Genomic DNA, 16,414 nt, shown 5'->3' on the forward strand with positions numbered 1-16,414 from the left:
TTGGACTCAATGATCCTGATGGGTCCCCTCCATCTTGGGATATTCCTTATCCCAAGGGAGCCTCCATATCCTTGCCCAGCTCTGGCTGGTGACTTAAGGAGCAGACAAAATCCCTAGCAGGGACAATGTTTCAGAGTTACTGAAGGACAGCAGGCTGCCCAGACCCAGAATGGACAGATTGCTGCAGAACGTGGGAAGCAGTATGTTCCCATTATCTCACACTACATCCAAGGCTTTTCAGTGCAGGAAGAGTTATGCCCAGTCACCTGCTTTTAGAAAGGAAGAAATAGGTGCAAATGGGACAGCAGAGCTGAAGGAGCACTGCAGGCAGCAGGGCAATTGCCTTCAACATTTGTTGAACATTGAAATAACGTTGAAACATCCTCCTTAATCTCTCATCACTGTTACATCTCAGCTAGTGCTCAAGAACTGAGATGTCCCAGATCCCCACGATGCTGAAGAACCTCATTAACCTCCTGTTAACAACTGCAACCACAAACAAGCATGCCCAATTGCAACACAGCCAACTGGGACAAGAGGGCAATCCAAGGGGAGAGTGACCATTCCTCCAGATATCTTACAGGGAGCATAAACCTTGAGATGAGAGAGCATCCTTTGCTTTATGGGGTGCAGGAGACCAAGCAGACTCCCCTTTGTGCAGCAGCTGATTCCCTGTGCACTCTCCAGGTCAAAGGAAAGGATGCTTTTACCCATGGGAACTCACATGCAGCAAGAGCTGGAAGCACAGAGTATTTTGTGGCCTTTAAAGATCAAACAGCATTCTATAAACCAGGGTGCTACTTCCTCAAAATCAGCTCCCATAATCACATTCTGCCTTATTAAACCCTCCTTGCAGCTTCAAACTAGAGGTGAGATTCCCTCACACTCCACAGGTCTGTGGCTGTTCAGAAATTAAAGACATACAAATAAAGTCATGAAGAGTTGCCAAACTCCACTCCAGCTTCATGCGTCTCTTAGAGAGCATGGTGCCCACACACATCAGCAAAGGAAGGGAATGGAGCCCAGGTGTGTGATCACCACATTCAACCTGACAGGAGTAATCCTTAGCACTGTGTCTCCAAGCATCCTCTCCTGCCCAGAGCTCTGTGCTTGTCCCCTTCCATCCAGACCCGCTGCCACTCCCGGCTCTGCTCTCTGTTGCACACCCCCACAAACCCACAGGCATGCTTCCCAAAAGCAAAAGCTCTACAGGAGTCTAAATTTGGCCAGCTTTTACATCCACACCAGCTTCATCCCAAACCCTGTTTAAATTTAGCCGCGCGCTCTGAGGCCATGCACACTTCTCTTCTGTTTGCATCCCAAAATGCAAAACTCAAAGCTCAGAGCTGTGAACCATGGGCACCCAGAAGTCTCTGTGCTCCTGCCACGGCTTTGGCTGCATCTATAACCCTCCATTCCCATCTCATCCTCCTCCACAACACCTCAGCCTCATTTATCAGGGCTTTCCCACAGCCCCAACACCAGGAAACCTGCCGATCCCGTGCAGCAAGGGCAGAGCCAATCTGTCCTGGGCTCACGTCCTGCTCCCACGAAGCACTCATTTTCCCAAGGAGCCTGAACTCCTCTCCCCCAGCAGTTTGGCTGCCCCGATGTTTACAAAGCAATGCCCAGCTGGGCTGGATGGGGGCCAGGCTCCCAGCCGCTCTGCTCGGGACAGGCACAGCAGCTCCCAAACCCTTCTGGATGCTGAGCTTCCAACCCCACAAGCTGGCAGCAAACTTCCACCAGGATAACATTTGGATTCCTGCAGCGTGCAATCAGCCCAGGCAAATAAAGTATCCCTTTTTATGTGTTTTCCTCCCCCCCCTTTCTCCTCTGCTTGCATTTTTCTTATCACAGAGATGGAAGAAAAAAAGCATCACTCAGAAGGAGGGGGATGCACACATTACAATAGGGTGGAAGGTCATGGAAGTAGCAGGTACATAATGGGGAGACAACTGGCTCTTAAAAGGAGATGTGAGCCAGCGTGCTTGTAAACATGACATAGGCAGGAGGAGGCAGGGCAGGAACAGACACTTTAAAAGCTCTTCTCCCAGTGTTCCACTTTGTTCACAAAAACATGAAGAAAAAAGAGCTTTGCAAACATATTACATGAGAAGGCACTGACAGCCACAGATGCTGCTAACAGGGCTGCTGTGTTTGAGCTGACCCAGCAAGGGAAACACAGAATATGGGGATCACTTCCATCTCAGATCTCCAGTTAAAGGCACAGACATTGGAACAACTTCCCCAAGGGGAAGCACATGGGTTCCTGCTACCCAAACATGACCTTTCACCACTGATGCTGATGATTTATTTAGTGGGACGCATTTCTTCTTGGTGCTGCTAAGGGTCACAGAGCAATTTCCCCCACATCCTTGAACCAAGACCTTGAGTAGATTTTACTTTCTTGTTGTTGTTTTGCTTGCACACAGTCACTCCAACTTCATTTCTGCTCCCCTGCAGGATCTGGAGGTCCCAGCCCAACCTTGGAGCAAAGCACACGAGCCCAGAGAGTCAGCAGCAAAGAGAAGATTGCCCTGCACAAAGAATACAGACATTGTGTGCTGCTGGCTCATTCACAGCCTGCAGCAGCTGGGGCCTGAGAGCCTGTGCTATGTGCCAGGCTGGGGCTCACTGGGGACAGCAGCTGGTGTGGGACAGCCCTCCTGCAGCACTCCTCCCTCTGTGGGCACCGCAGTGCGATGGGGAGAGGTTGATGTGTTTCGCTCTGCTCTGCAGGAGGAGGAATAAGGGTGGGTTTCACGGTGCATGATGCCATCAGGCCACCCCTCAGCACCACATTTTGGTTGCCTGGTGGCCAGCACACCTACCCACAGCCCCACTGCTGGCCACCAACTCCAGGCTGCCATCCAGACACAGCTATTCTCAACTGCAGAATCATCACAGAATGGCTTGGGTTGGAAAAGACCTCAAAAATCATCTAGTTTCAGCTCCCATGCTGCAAGCAGGGTTGCAACCCACCAGATCAGGCACAACATAAGGCTGCCCAGTGCAAGAAAGCAGCTGTGCTACATTACAGTAATTCACTCTGCAAGTTTCCTGCAGAGAAACACATCTGAGTTCAACCAGGAATTGGAGCTCCCATGAACTGGCTCAGCAGGGTAGTGGGAGGTGAGGGCAGGACCTCTCCCAGCATCCCCATCCCAAGAGCACACCACAGCCCTGCCCAGCAATCCTAATACAATCATCACCTCTAGTTTCCATATTCTAGGTTATGAGAGCATCATGATTTCCTGGCCACAAGGACCCAACACTGAGGCAAGGAAGCCACCCCAGCTAAGGGACAACCCACAGTCACCCGAACCTCCATGAATCACACCTGCTGACCAACAGCTTCTGCCCAAGGCAGTTTGCAGCTGGGTAGCTTTTGTTTTTTCAACATCTTTTCCCTATCTCCCTTTTGAAAAAATTCTGTAGTTGCTATGGAAATGGTCTCATCAGTATGGGTGGAACATAGCAGTGCCAGCCAGAACTCCCTGCAGTTCCCAGTTGACACCAGTGCCCAGGAACTGGCTGTGCTGGAAGTTATTCCAAGCTGCACAGGATCCGGACCTTAAAGCCATGATGGGCACTGTTGGCTGACTGAGACTCATCTGGGAATCAGGGTAGGGACCTGCAAATCACCCAGGGATAAGCCAGGATTAAAATAATAAATCAGGACACCCTCACACTGGCTAAGGGTTATAAACAGCAACAAGGTGCAGCCTCCCCAGCAGTACCTCTGCCAGATGTAGGCAGGGAGATAAGCACAGGCAGGGCAGCAGGAGAAGAGGCAAGCTTTGTCACAGGTGCTGTGCATCCCTCAAGGGAGGTTTCTGCTGCTCACCATGTGCTGCCACATCCCTGCCTCGAACACCACGCGTGAAGCTCATTTCACAGCACCTCTGCACGCTTGGCAATGAGCGGGATGCAGATGTTGAGCTGGGTGCTTCCCCAAGCATCCATCTCCTGCAGCAGGGTTTTTCCTACATTTACATTGATGCTGCCCATCTCTCATCTCCATCCTCCTGCATCAGCTGTATGAGCACCTTCAGAGTCTGTCATGCAGCACGCCCCCCTCTGCCTTGGCCCTGCAGCATGTGGGCAGTGCCATCATGGTACTGAGATGCACTATTGCACATCCATGGGGTGAATGCCATGCTGAGTTTAGCACAGAGCTGCCAGATCCTGCTTGTCCTTTGGGCACAAGTCCTGATTAAAGTCCTAAATCAACGCTTTGCATCCTCAAGCTTCAAGAAGCACATCAACATTGGGAGCTATGTGCACCTTCAGCCTTGCCTACATGTTCTCCCAGAAGAATGCACTGCACACAGGAGAGAAGAAAGGGCTGAGCTGTTACTGAGCCACATACCCTTGGTCACAGATGCTGCAAAGAGGAGCCAGTGCTCCAGTGATGCATGCTGTCATTTCTGGCCCAGATTTAATAGGCTCAAGACCTAAAGCACAAAGCAGCAGAAAAAAAAGTGCTTCCCACCCTGATCATCTTAGTGCATACCAGAACCTCTTTGTTCCCTGCTCCCAGAAACATCATTGCACCAGCCCAGAACATTTTGCTCCAGGGTTTTGGCAACAAGTGCCATGCAAACCTGCTTGCAAAGCAAAAGAAGCAATCTGCAAATCTGCAAAGGTCAGAAAAGACAACTGAGATCACCAGGTCCAACTCCAACCCACCCCACTGACCACATCCCTCAGTGCCACATCTCCACAGCTCTTGAATACCAGGAACAGTGACCTCACCACCTCCCTGGGCAGCCTGTGCCAATGCATCGCTGCTCTTTCTGAGATTTCTCCTGATATCCGGCCTGAAGCCCAGCTGCGTGTGGACCAGGAACAGCAAACACAGGAAACTGCAATCCTTTAATTGCATCACATCACTGCAACCGTGATCTCATGACACTATGCCTCATCACTGTCCTCACCCCAGTGCAGAGCCCCATATCCCCACACTAATCCTGCTCCCACAGGCCCTTTCCCACCACACCATCCCAACAATCCTCACCCCAGAAGTGGAGCATACACCACCCCATCATCCAAAAAAAACTGAAGCACACACAAACAACTTATCCATCATCCAGCAGTCCATCTTAAGATGCCACTTCTCCAACACTCACTCTTTCAGCACCCTTATCTTGCCCCACAAAAACCTCAGCAGTATCTCCCGTGATGAGGCTGGCTCAGCCCCAAAGCTGATATTACCTATCCATCGGAAGAGCAGTGTATCAGGGTTGGTTCCTTGGGCACCCAGAGTCCCCATTGTGCCCATCCCATCTGCACCCTGAGACACCAGCAGCACCCAGAACCTGCACACAGCACAGTGCTGCCTCGGCCCCAGTCGATATACAGCAAATAAGATTACAACAAATATAAACTAATGATACAGCTGTCAAGGCAGATTAGACTGCACAGTGTAAAAAATTGCAGGGCTGTTTAGTCACAACAATATAAGATTAATTTATCAATACAGCTTATGTGGCGCTGGAGAGATAGCAAATTGAGTAAGTGAATCTTTTCTACACCTTGTGGGGAGGGGGAGCTCCCAACCTGCTGGGTGCAAGGGTCCAGATACCCATAAGGACGCACGGGATAGGAACAGCTTGGGGCAGCCACGTGGCTCTCCCAGCTCAGGTGTGATGATGGGATGCCACACATTCATTTATTTACCTAATATTTTCAACTTTTGGAATTAACATATGCAAAAATACGCAAAGCCACCTTTCAGGGGTTCCAGCCCTGCCAGGCACAGTTGGACCATCTTTCAAGGGCGCCCACAAAGCGAGCACGCAGCCAGCAGCCCCTCAGAAGATGCTTCTGACTCATCCTCAGCCCAGAAGATACGACCCCAGTAAGCCCATATCATTCCCCATCCCCCCTGCTTTGCCACCCGTGGGTTAAAAATGTGCAAGTAAATAAATAGCTGCAGTGATAACGAGCCAAGGTTTCGATCTGTGAAGGTGAGAGCACAGCAGCAGCCGCCGATACGAAGGAAGCGCCCGTTTCTATAAATATTGAAATCCGGTAATTATCATCATTAGAACTAGTTGTGATTTATCCGCAGCTCAATCCCAACAAGTAAAAATGGCATTTATTTGCCACAATTAGAACAGCTAAAAATACCTCCTGAACCTTGCCTGGCTTCAAAAAACAAACAAAAAACACATCCCATGAGTGGTCTTAGCTTTGGGTTTTGGTGGGGAGCAATGCAAGAGGTGAACAAAGCCTGTGTTCCCCCCAAGGGGCACTGAATCAAAGTCCCGTCATCTTTCAGAAGAAACTCCCAGCTCCACAACTCCCTACACAACACAACATTCCCCCCAGTAAGCTGCAAACATAGAATCATTAAGGTTGGAAAAGACCTCTATGGTGATGATCTTAAACCAACAGTTGACCCATCACCCTCACGCCTGCTAAACCATGCCCCAGCATGGTGCATCCCTACAGTATCTTTACATCCACAGACAACTACCGAAGAGGCAGCACACTGATGCCTTTAGTCTGTATCACAACCCCAGGCAGGAGGTTCCCCCATCAGATGGCCCCAATCCCCCCAAGGCTTTCTCCTGCTGCTCCAAGACAGAAGGTTTCCCTGAGGAGACGTGCCTGACTCCACGGGTCAGAGATGTTCTTTCCAACAGCCCCACTGAATATTTTCCCCACTTCTTCAGCAATAGCCAGAAAAACAAGCTGTGAAATGGGCAGCTTGACAATTCCATGCTGCACAGGGGCAAAGGCGACAAGGTGCCAGACCCATGCTGCAGCCTGGGGACACCCCCGGCCACCATCCACTCATCCCTAGCAAAGATCCACCCCAGTCTCCTCCCACAGTAACCTGAACACCCCAAGGACTTTTTTTCCCCCCCCCTCCTTTTCTTTCTCTTTCCACCACTATTTGCTCAGGAACCTACAGCCTATTTCCCCTCCTTTCAGCAGCATCCTATCCAAGGCAAACCAAACTAATTTTAAGAGTAAGATTTGGCAAGACACTATATCAAATGCTTTACTAAATCCAAATATATTAGGATTTCCACGTTCTGCTCAGCCACTAATTTTGCGATTCTATCAAAAAGAAAAAGCAATCAGGTTTGTCTGGCAAGATTTATTCTTCCTAAATCCCCGCTGTTATTGCTCATGCTTTCCTTATCCTCTAGTGCTTCACTTTCTTAATACTGTGGGACTGGAAGTGTTTGCTGGAAATTTATTTTTTGCTATTTCTATGGATTTCTAAAAATCTGCCTCTGCTCTCCTCCGCTGCCCCCTGCTTTCCCCACCTCTATCAGCATCCCTGTGCTGCTGCCATGCATCTGCTCCAGCCTTTCACAAGGTACCACGTGCCAGTGTTAACACACAACCAGCCTCAGTCATAAGATGCTGGGAGTGGAAAAAAAAAAAAAACAATAGGGAAAAAAGCACAATTGGCAACAGGATAAAGGTCTGAAGGATACAGCGAGCTGGGTCAAACCCAGGTTCAGTGCAGAGCGTGGCCAAGAGGCTGAACAGTTTATTATGTCCAAAGCATCACCCTCCTACTTTACCCCATAGCATTGCCCTTTATCTTGAATCAGACTGGACTGAGCCACAAATGACTCCAGTGGATACATCCCCAGAAGGACAAATAAGGAAAGCAGAGGGTAATCAGCTCTCCCTACTGCTTTGCTCAGTGGGGAGCCCCAGGGAAGCCTCCAAACTCTGCATGGAGGCAGTTCTTTGCCAAGAGCACCATCCCCAGATGCACCAGCAGCCTCATCCTGCTGTAGCACCAGCCTCGAGCAGCTGGGAAAGAACTCAGGTGTCTGACTGCAAGGTGATTGCTGCTCCTGCTCATTAGGAGGAAGGCAGCTCTAAGGCAGCTCTGCTTGCACACACCCAGCTCCTGCTCTCCAAGCCCTTGCACACAGCAGTGCTAGGCATTCTCTTAACAGCAGCTGGCACACCGACCCCATGGCTCTGCATCAGCTGTGTGCACCCAGCAGAACACCTGTCCATGCTAAAGACCCTGCTTTGCCACCAGCTCCAACCACAGCAAAGACACGAACAACGGAGTCTGCAGCACTGAGCTGGCAGCACCACACTGGGTTCCTGCTCACCCCCAGGTTCAGGTCTGTGCCTCACACCTTGCCCCAGGTTTTCACAAGGGAAAAAAACCACAGCACAGCCATCCCTGCAGCTCATTGGGAGCTAGAGCTCAGCAATGGGGCAGCAGCAGCACCCCAGCAGATGGCCGTTTCTGTAAGGAAACTCCACTGCTTGCAACTCCTTCAGTGCTCACATGAAGAAAGAGAAAACAAAATGGGCATGGCAAAGCTGGGTCAGGAGATGACCCTGAGCACTTGAGGGATAATGGAGATTTTTCTCTTTGCTGCGGCTATTTTTACATCTCAAAAACTAACGCAGTCCTGGAGGAGCAGTGCTCTCCATGAGCCCATCCCTGCAGCCCCCCCAGGTCAGGGAGCTGCACAGGGGCTCAGGATTTACTGCTGATGGGACAGAGGATTTACAGGAAAGGGGCACTCCAAGAGGACTTGGAGCAAAGCACAGCTGATTTATGGGGTCAGCAGCAATTTACACAGAAGGTAACAGCACTGAGGAGGCAAGAATTTACAGGCGCAGGGGAGAAGTCCTTTTTATTGGTGCTTATTGGGAAAAGAGCATCTCCTTTGCTAATTACTGTGACCCAGAGAGGCACATGGGAGCAGCTGGATTTGCCACCAATCTCCCCCTTGCTCTGGAGGTTACAGGCAGGCCAGCACCAGGGATCCTCCCATTTCACAGCATCACATCTTGGCCACAGCACCCTCAGGGGCTCAGAGCTCAGTCCCAATGCTGCAGTGCTGCTGCTCAGCTCCCCAGTGCAAGAAGCAAGATGGGTGCAGAGATGCATGGATTACACCTGAGCAGAGGCTCAAATGACAGAATATAGAAAGGAGAACATAGCACTGAAAACATACAGAAAGATATGAGAAAAGTTTTCTCTGCTGCACCCCAATGTAAAATCCTCCCATCAGCACAAACTGCTGAGGCACCTGGGGACATGCAATGGGCCAGGAGCCTCCAGGACCAGATTTTCTACACATATTTGATTTTAAGTTCAGTAACAATTCAAGCCATCCTGCTTTGCTCCCAGCCCTTTCCTGCTCCTCTCGCTATCAGTTGCTCACACTGAACACAGCCTCTGCAAAAAATGCATTTGAAACACATTGTGGAGTCGGGACACAGAGAAGGGGTTCACTCAGGCATTGCATCTTGGGCTCTTTTTCCAGCCACCCTCCAGATTCTGTTTTTCTCCAGACTCGCTGACACAACTGCCTGACTACAAGCCTAACTTTTGCACAGAGCCCACTCCTGTTGCAGCACTGACTTGCTCAGCACAAGGGTTGCAGTTGGACAGGTTCCTCTAGCAGAGGGAGGAGAGCTCAGGACACAGGTGAGCACTGAGCCTTGCCCAAACGATGTCACAGCTGTGCCCCCAGCAGGCACATAACATCCCACACCAACTGCTGCCTCCACCCCTCTGCCCCAAAGTTTGACTAACACTCAGGAGTATCTTTGCTTTTATAAATCTCTGCCTTTTAATGATGGCTTCAAGGCTCAGAGAAAAAAGGCCCATTAAACTCACTGAATAAGTTAATGGGGCAGAGAGAATCCATTTCATAGCCACCCCAGGCTATTTTCCTCTGGAGCTAAAGCCTGAATAAGCAAAAAGGAAAAATTAAAACTGCACAGCGCTTTGCCAATAAATAACCCCCAGTGTAATCTGCTACAGGCAGGCCTCCATTTGCAGAGATAATGGCATGCAGATCAGCTGCAAAACACCTCCCCTTGCAGAGACCACCACCTTTTGGTTGCAATTTGTTGCTCGCAAGAAGACCCCACCTATCAGCACACCTCGTGCATTGCACGCCCTGCAGAGAACTTCCAAGCCTTGCACTACAATGCTCCAATACCCTGAGACACCTCCCAGCACGTTTGCATCCCTGCCTCCCTTTCCCCAGCCCTTCTGGCTGCTTGCTCCCTCCCCCCAGTAGTGCCTTAGGCTCATCCCTCCCAACCGCAGCTCACACACAGCTGCTCCTCCTTACAACACAAGTGCACGTCCCAGAGAGGGACGGAAAAAAAATTAAATAAAATAAAATCCCTGTTTGTAAATGTTGATCCCGCTAGACACGGCTTGTTTACTATTTAATATTTAAAGATGCTAATTAAGCCTCTGAATAAATAAATCTCTGCTCCCAGTGCTTCTTGGAGCCAGGGAGTATTCTCATGGGGCAGGGCAGCACAAAGCATAGCAGGACAAGCACAGCCCACCCAGGGGCTCCACGTGGGTTATGGGGTCTGTATACAGTATGAAGCAGCAACACCAAGCTCAGCTCAGGCCGGGAACATCAGGGAACACAGTTCAGTCATACCTACAGGGGAGCACAAGAACCAGGGCTTCCAAAGCAGCAAAGCTCAGACACACTGCAGGAGCTAAGAGAGCTGGAGCTTCAAGGAATCAGACTGAGCCCACAGAACCAAATAACAGGAAAAGAAAAAAATAAAGACAATAACAAGCAAGCACACAGCCTCCACTGAACACACAGCTCCTAGCACAAGTGCTGCCCAACCCAGAGACCAGACAACCACATAGCTCCATACCTGAGAGCTCCAGCAACTCCTCCACAAACCACAGCCTCTTCCCAGAAGCACTGCTACCACCACCACCTGCCCCAGCCTCCCCAGCTGATCCCTTTCTAGCCTCCTTAGGCTCTGCCCCCTCCAAATCAGCCCCAGCTGTGCCCTGCACAGCACCATTAACCCCAAATGAGCCAGCCCAATGGAGAACTCTCTTAGACAGGTCCCTCCCTGCCCAACCAGGGCACACATACACTTGCATCCCGTAAAAGCACTGCATATGCTTCCCAAGTTCAGGTTTTACTCCCAAGGACAGCCTCCATCACCTACCCCAACTCAAAGCAAGTTGCACGGTCCTTCCCAAGACAGCATCAGGCTGCTGTGTTCACACGGACTTGGCTCTGTGCTGCTCTGCTTTCCCCACCGCAAAGCCCATCCTGGGACGGCTACTGGAGATACAGAAATGTCTACAGCCCATGAGGCTCAAGCTGGGAACACATCCCCAGTGACACTGAGCCACACTGTGCTGGCACAGAGAATGTCCCAGGGGAGGGATGCTGGGGAGCCAGGAACACACAGCATCCCTGACTCCATATCTTGCTGAAATCTGCTAGTTTGTACATATGGTCTCCGGTAGCACCTGCATCTGCTCAAGCATTCCCACATTAACACTTGCTAGCAGGATCCATGTGGGTAGAGCTCCAGGAGGGCTACTTAAGGAACAGCCCTGAACAGCCCAGGTTAGGGCTCCTCTGCCCTGCCACACTCTTCTCAGCCCCCCAGGGACAGACAGGGCCCTCACAGAGGTCGAGGATGAGGTTGCTGGGAACTATTTCCATGCAGCAGTGAAGCACAGTAGGCTGGGGTGCGTCGTCCAGTGAAAGGCAGGAGGGTGAGGCAGAATGGCAAGGGGGATGAGGAGCTGGGATAGGACTGGGAATGTCACTTAGGAGGGACTTACACAGGCTGTGCCAAATCCAAAGCTTTGGTTAAGCAAGCTGTTTCCCTCACCATGTAGACAGCCTGAAGCTGGGAGAAGAAGAGAGTGGAGGAGATGGCAGGGATGGTCCCTAATGCTCCATTGTCTGCTACAGCACAGCACTGTGCAGCAGCTGGAGGAAAGCCTGCTGCATTTATAGTGCTGGCCTCTGCTTTGGATTCCCAAAGGCTACATCACATGGAAACAAGATAAAAACGCAGTGTATTTTCCTAGTGCTGCTCTTCCATGCAAGGAAGGTCCAGAGCTACTGCTGGGTGTCACACAGAGAGGACAGGACAGGGTCCCCAGCTTCACAAGAGTGGGACAGGGAATAGGGTGGTGTGGTGAGAATGAAAAAGCACGAGCACATAAATATAACCTGCACCATTCCTGATCTCCCTTTCTCCCCATCCCCATAGTGACACAAGCTGGTTGCTCAATAGCTATACGTAAGCAGAGCAATGACTGCTGTGCAGATCTTCCAAGTGGAGTTTAATCCCTGCTCCTTGAAGTGAAGTGAAGCTCTGAGCAAAATCACAGCTCTAAGCAGTGCCCACCACCCTTTTCCTATCACAGCATCCTTCCAGACCCACAAATCATCATCCCTATTCTGATGTTGGGGACCTGTTTGCTGTTGCATTTTGGGACCACTGGGTGTCACAGCCCTTCCACCATGCTGGCAGGACGTGCCCATTGCCAGCAGGGAAGCACTGGGCTCATCTTCGGCCAGCATGCCAGAGGGGTGGGTAGCACTCTTGGGAGCCACAAATGGAGGATGGCTGTTGGGTCATGATCAGTTTCCACCTCTGTGCACTCTTTCTCCATCTCACACCAGTATATCCTCAGCGTATGTCTATGGGGAGAGCCACACAACCTCTCCAGGCTTCCAGCCTCCACCTGACTCCTGCAGCAAAGAGCTAACTGAAAGAGCAAAGAGCATTGCACTCAGCCTGCAGGCAGCCAGAGACAGCTCTCAGCTGTGCTCTCTTCCCTCTGCATCCAGGCTTTCCCTGAGGACACCTCTCACGGCTGCCTGATGTCACAGGACTGGCAGCTTTATTTCCTCTGTGCCAAATCCAGAGATCGGCTGAAGGGTCTGTGTCACCAGCATGCTGCTTGGAGCACTGTTCCACACCTCAGGTTCCCCATCAGCGAAACGGACAGCAACGTGAACAAACATTTTGTGGCTCACTCCCAGCCAGAAGCTGTGACAACACCTGCACGCTGTCCCTATCGGGCATATCTCACCCAGCATTTCAAACAGATCATCTCCACGCGGGTCAACGTCTTCCAAAAAGCTGCAAATCGCCTCCATTCCTGGCACTGCTGCTGCCACTGCTCCATGGGAGATTCTCTGCTGCATCCTCTCACTGCACCCAGGGTCGGACCAGGAGGGACCACGGCACAGCAGGGTGCAGAGCCGGGACCTGCCCGGAGGGATGCAGGAGTGGAGGGATGCAGGGATGCTGCAGCCTCACCCGAGCCGTCTCACGCAGCCGCTTGCCCTCTAGCGGCTCAGCCGCCCTCGAAAAGTGGGAGGGGAAAGGCTGGTAAGAGCAGAGAGAAGGAGCACGGGGCAGAAACTCAGGTTGCAACACACTGCCATCGTGCACGACCCACAGCAAGGTCCGCCTCTGCCCTCCGCAGGCATGCAAAGGATTCGGTTGTGCACCCTTTGATGCAGGAGAGCATTTGTGGAAGCTGCTGTCAAACAGCTGCTTTGAAAGCATCCATGCAACCTACCGAAGCCCCCGCCACAGGAAGCCCAAAGCTCAAAATTACTGCTATTTCACTGCTATGCCCCATAAATAACATGCTGAACAGGTGAGCTGCAAGCATTATTAATGCTCACTGTTGAAAGCCTGGTGGGATCAGGAGTTGGTTCACACCCCACTTGATGGGATGCACCAAATCCAAGCAGAATGAATCAGCAGGCACCCCCTAGCAGTGGGTGCAGAAGGCGGAGTGCTGGGGAGCATCGCTGAGTGCAACCTCTGGGGATCCCAAAGGACACCCAGTAATGGTTTGCTGGGAAGGGGTGCATAGAAAAAGCCACATTTAAAACATCTCTAAGCCCCAAAGAACAGCGAACAGGTCAGCCCTCAGTCTCTTTCCCCCGATCTCTAGTTCTTCCCCAGTGAAATGCCTGTCCTAGCCCTGGAGCATCCTCCCAGTGCAGGGAGAGGAGCCAGCAGGCAGAGCTGGCACAGAGCTCCCCAAACCCCATGGGAGGTGAGGGCTGGGAAGATGTCCCATGCACCCTGAAACCTAGCTGTGTCACCTCAGGACCAGGCCCCAGGCTGAGCTCAGCAAGAAAGTCCTGGGGTGTCTGAGCAGCACAAAGCTGCCTCTACCCTGGAGAAACCCTCAGGTGGGTTGTGCAGGGCAGAGACCTACAGACTGGCAAGAACTGAGCCCAGCAGAAATCCTGTGCCCCAGGGTACAGACCAGGGGTACAGCTCTCGGTGCCTGATGTTCTCTGCTCTGACGTGGCTTGGCCATGATTAAGAAAGGCGAGCTGAGCACTGGCCCTAATGGCCAACTTCTCCCAACACCACATCTGCCCCAAATCCTTCTGCTCCGCCCCTGCACAGAGCCTGACAGGCTGCAAAAGTACAGCAGGTCCCAGACGTTGTCTGTGCCAGGGAAATGTATCCATCCAACACTGTTCCAGCAGAAAGGTCATCAGGGCAGGGCACAGACCCAACAAGCCCAAGCACCAACACAAGTTCAAATGCTCCAAAAAAAATAGAGCAACACCTGCCACAGACCTGATCCCACAGCACCCTGGCAGTCAGGATGACTGCTCTCAGCTTAAGGCACCTCCAGGACAACAGGACCATGCCAGCCCTCCTCCGCATCCCAAGCGTCTCTGAACCTTCTTCCATCCTCTGAGGCTGGTGCTGTGCTTCCCTCCCCCCCAGGGATTTTGCTTTGGGACAGCCATTCTGCATAAACAAGGGCTGTGCAAAACAAAGCTGCGTTGAATTAGGGCCCTTTTGAATAGATCCTGCAGCAGCCAAAACCTCAGGGACCAGGAGGTGGGAAGAACAATGGGACGGGATGCTTTGGGGACACAGAGCCTTTTGTCTCCAGAGAGCAGCATCACATGGAGCACAGCAGGACTGAAGCAGAGCAATCCCCAACTTGAGCCCTGTTTGGGTCACCAAAGCAAGTTGTGCTGCTCCCAGGGGGATGCGTGAATACGTGGGTACCACTGGTGCTGGCTCCCAGCTCTCACCCCACACAGCTCTGATGCAGTTCTCCCATTCCCAGCTGTGCCCATGGGATGCAGCAGACGCTGCCATGGGCTGTTCTTCTTGTCCCCAGAGGGAGAACCCTAAGTGAGGTGCTCGCCTTTGGGTGCGCGAGCAAACGGACCCCCAAATCCCACATCCATTGGTGCTCTGTGATGATCCATCTCCTCTTGGATGCACGGATATCCCAAATGGGTGGATTTGCAGGGTATATTTTACCCTAAGAAACTCCATCCTCACCAGAGAGGTTGCATCAGGGAGCGAGGCAGCCAGACCTGGGCACATCTCCCTGCCTAAAAAAGAGCCAGAGGTGACAAACGCAGGCCACCACCGCCACCTTCCTGGCAGCATCTCCGCAGTGCCATAGCAACAGCTGAGGAGTAGGGAGACCCAGATGGCAAACTCCTCCATCCACCCTTCCCCATGCACCGTGCCGGAGCGTGCAGGCGCTGCCCACACTGCCAGCATGGTAACTCCTGGCACAAGGCAGCACAGGCGAGCCCAGCATCCCCAAATCCTGACAGGTGGGGAGCCGAAGGGGGGAAGCACCCTGGCTGCACGCTGCGTGGCATAAGCACAGCCCCGCAGGTCTTGTTCTGCCTGGATCTGGAAGCAGCAGCGTGAGGCCGGATGGGAGGTCTGCAGCTGGGCTGTATGTCAAGCTCTCGGCTGGGTGGGACCCTCTGCATCCAGAGCCACATCACTGGGGACGAGGTCTAAAAATCAGACATTCCTGAGCTCGCTGGGAAAGGGCAGGGGACGGCAGCCAACCAGCCTCCTCCATCTTCATCTCATGCTTTGCTGTTAACCTGTCCCTGCCTGGATCTGCTTGAAGGCTGTGTGCCACCTGCTCTGCCCCATGGCCTTATGGATCCCAAAGCCATGAGATGTCTGCCAGGCCCCTACATTCTACCCAAAACTAAACCCACCCAGCCCAGAGACTGCTGCGCTCTCCCCAGAGGGAGGATAGGTGGGAAAACAGAAGCAGCAGCAGCAAAGTCAATACAGCACCAAGTGTGAGGTACCTTGCTGTGGGAATCCATGGGCTGGGTGCCTCCATCCTCCTTGCTTTGGTGGCACCCTTCTGTAAACCATCACAAACATGCAAAATAATCCAAAGCTCCCTGTGACCTGCCAGGGAGGGGTGGGGTGGCACAGAGGGGTCACTGCCCTGCACTGATGTGGATATGGAGGCACGTGCCAAGGCAGCTCATGGTGTTCATGGTCGAGGCTTTCCCTCTCCACACTCTCCCAACAGCCCCTTACCAAGCAGAGCCTCTCATCTGGACATCACTAAGGCCTCACTCAGCTCAGGGTGGTTTCACCACCCCGTGTTCCATCTTCCTGCTTGCCAAAAGAGGGTGGAGCAGAGACCACCACTCCTGAGCATGGAGGGTGCTGGACCCGATGTCACTCACACACACCCCACACGAACCTGAGTTCAACCCAGCTCTAAGGAGCTCTTCCTTTACTGGAAAGCAGCCCCATCACCCAACCCATCCCTCTGCTCCCACAGGCACCAGCCTCAAGCCACCTCCCCTGGAAGCAC

The 16,414-nt window shown here is 52.2% G+C and overlaps 1 protein-coding gene across 7 annotated transcripts in view; it reads right to left on the reverse strand.

Annotated features, from left to right (window-relative positions):
- The window catches only part of NTRK3 (neurotrophic receptor tyrosine kinase 3), a 182,366-nt gene that overhangs the window by 163,121 nt on the left and 2,831 nt on the right, over positions 1-16,414 (reverse strand). Inside the window, exon 1 of one of the 7 annotated variants that reach the window (XM_052672171.1) lies at positions 10,654-10,742. The exons of the other annotated variants lie outside the window; for them this stretch is intronic. The gene's annotated coding sequence lies outside the window, so the exon portion shown is untranslated. Of the gene's footprint in view, positions 1-10,653; positions 10,743-16,414 lie in introns of those variants that run through there. 7 annotated transcript variants of the gene reach the window in all.

Source organism: Tympanuchus pallidicinctus, unplaced genomic scaffold (assembly GCF_026119805.1).
Source record: "Tympanuchus pallidicinctus isolate F22 unplaced genomic scaffold, pur_lepc_1.0 scaffold12, whole genome shotgun sequence".
NCBI classification, from domain to species: domain Eukaryota; kingdom Metazoa; phylum Chordata; class Aves; order Galliformes; family Phasianidae; genus Tympanuchus; species Tympanuchus pallidicinctus.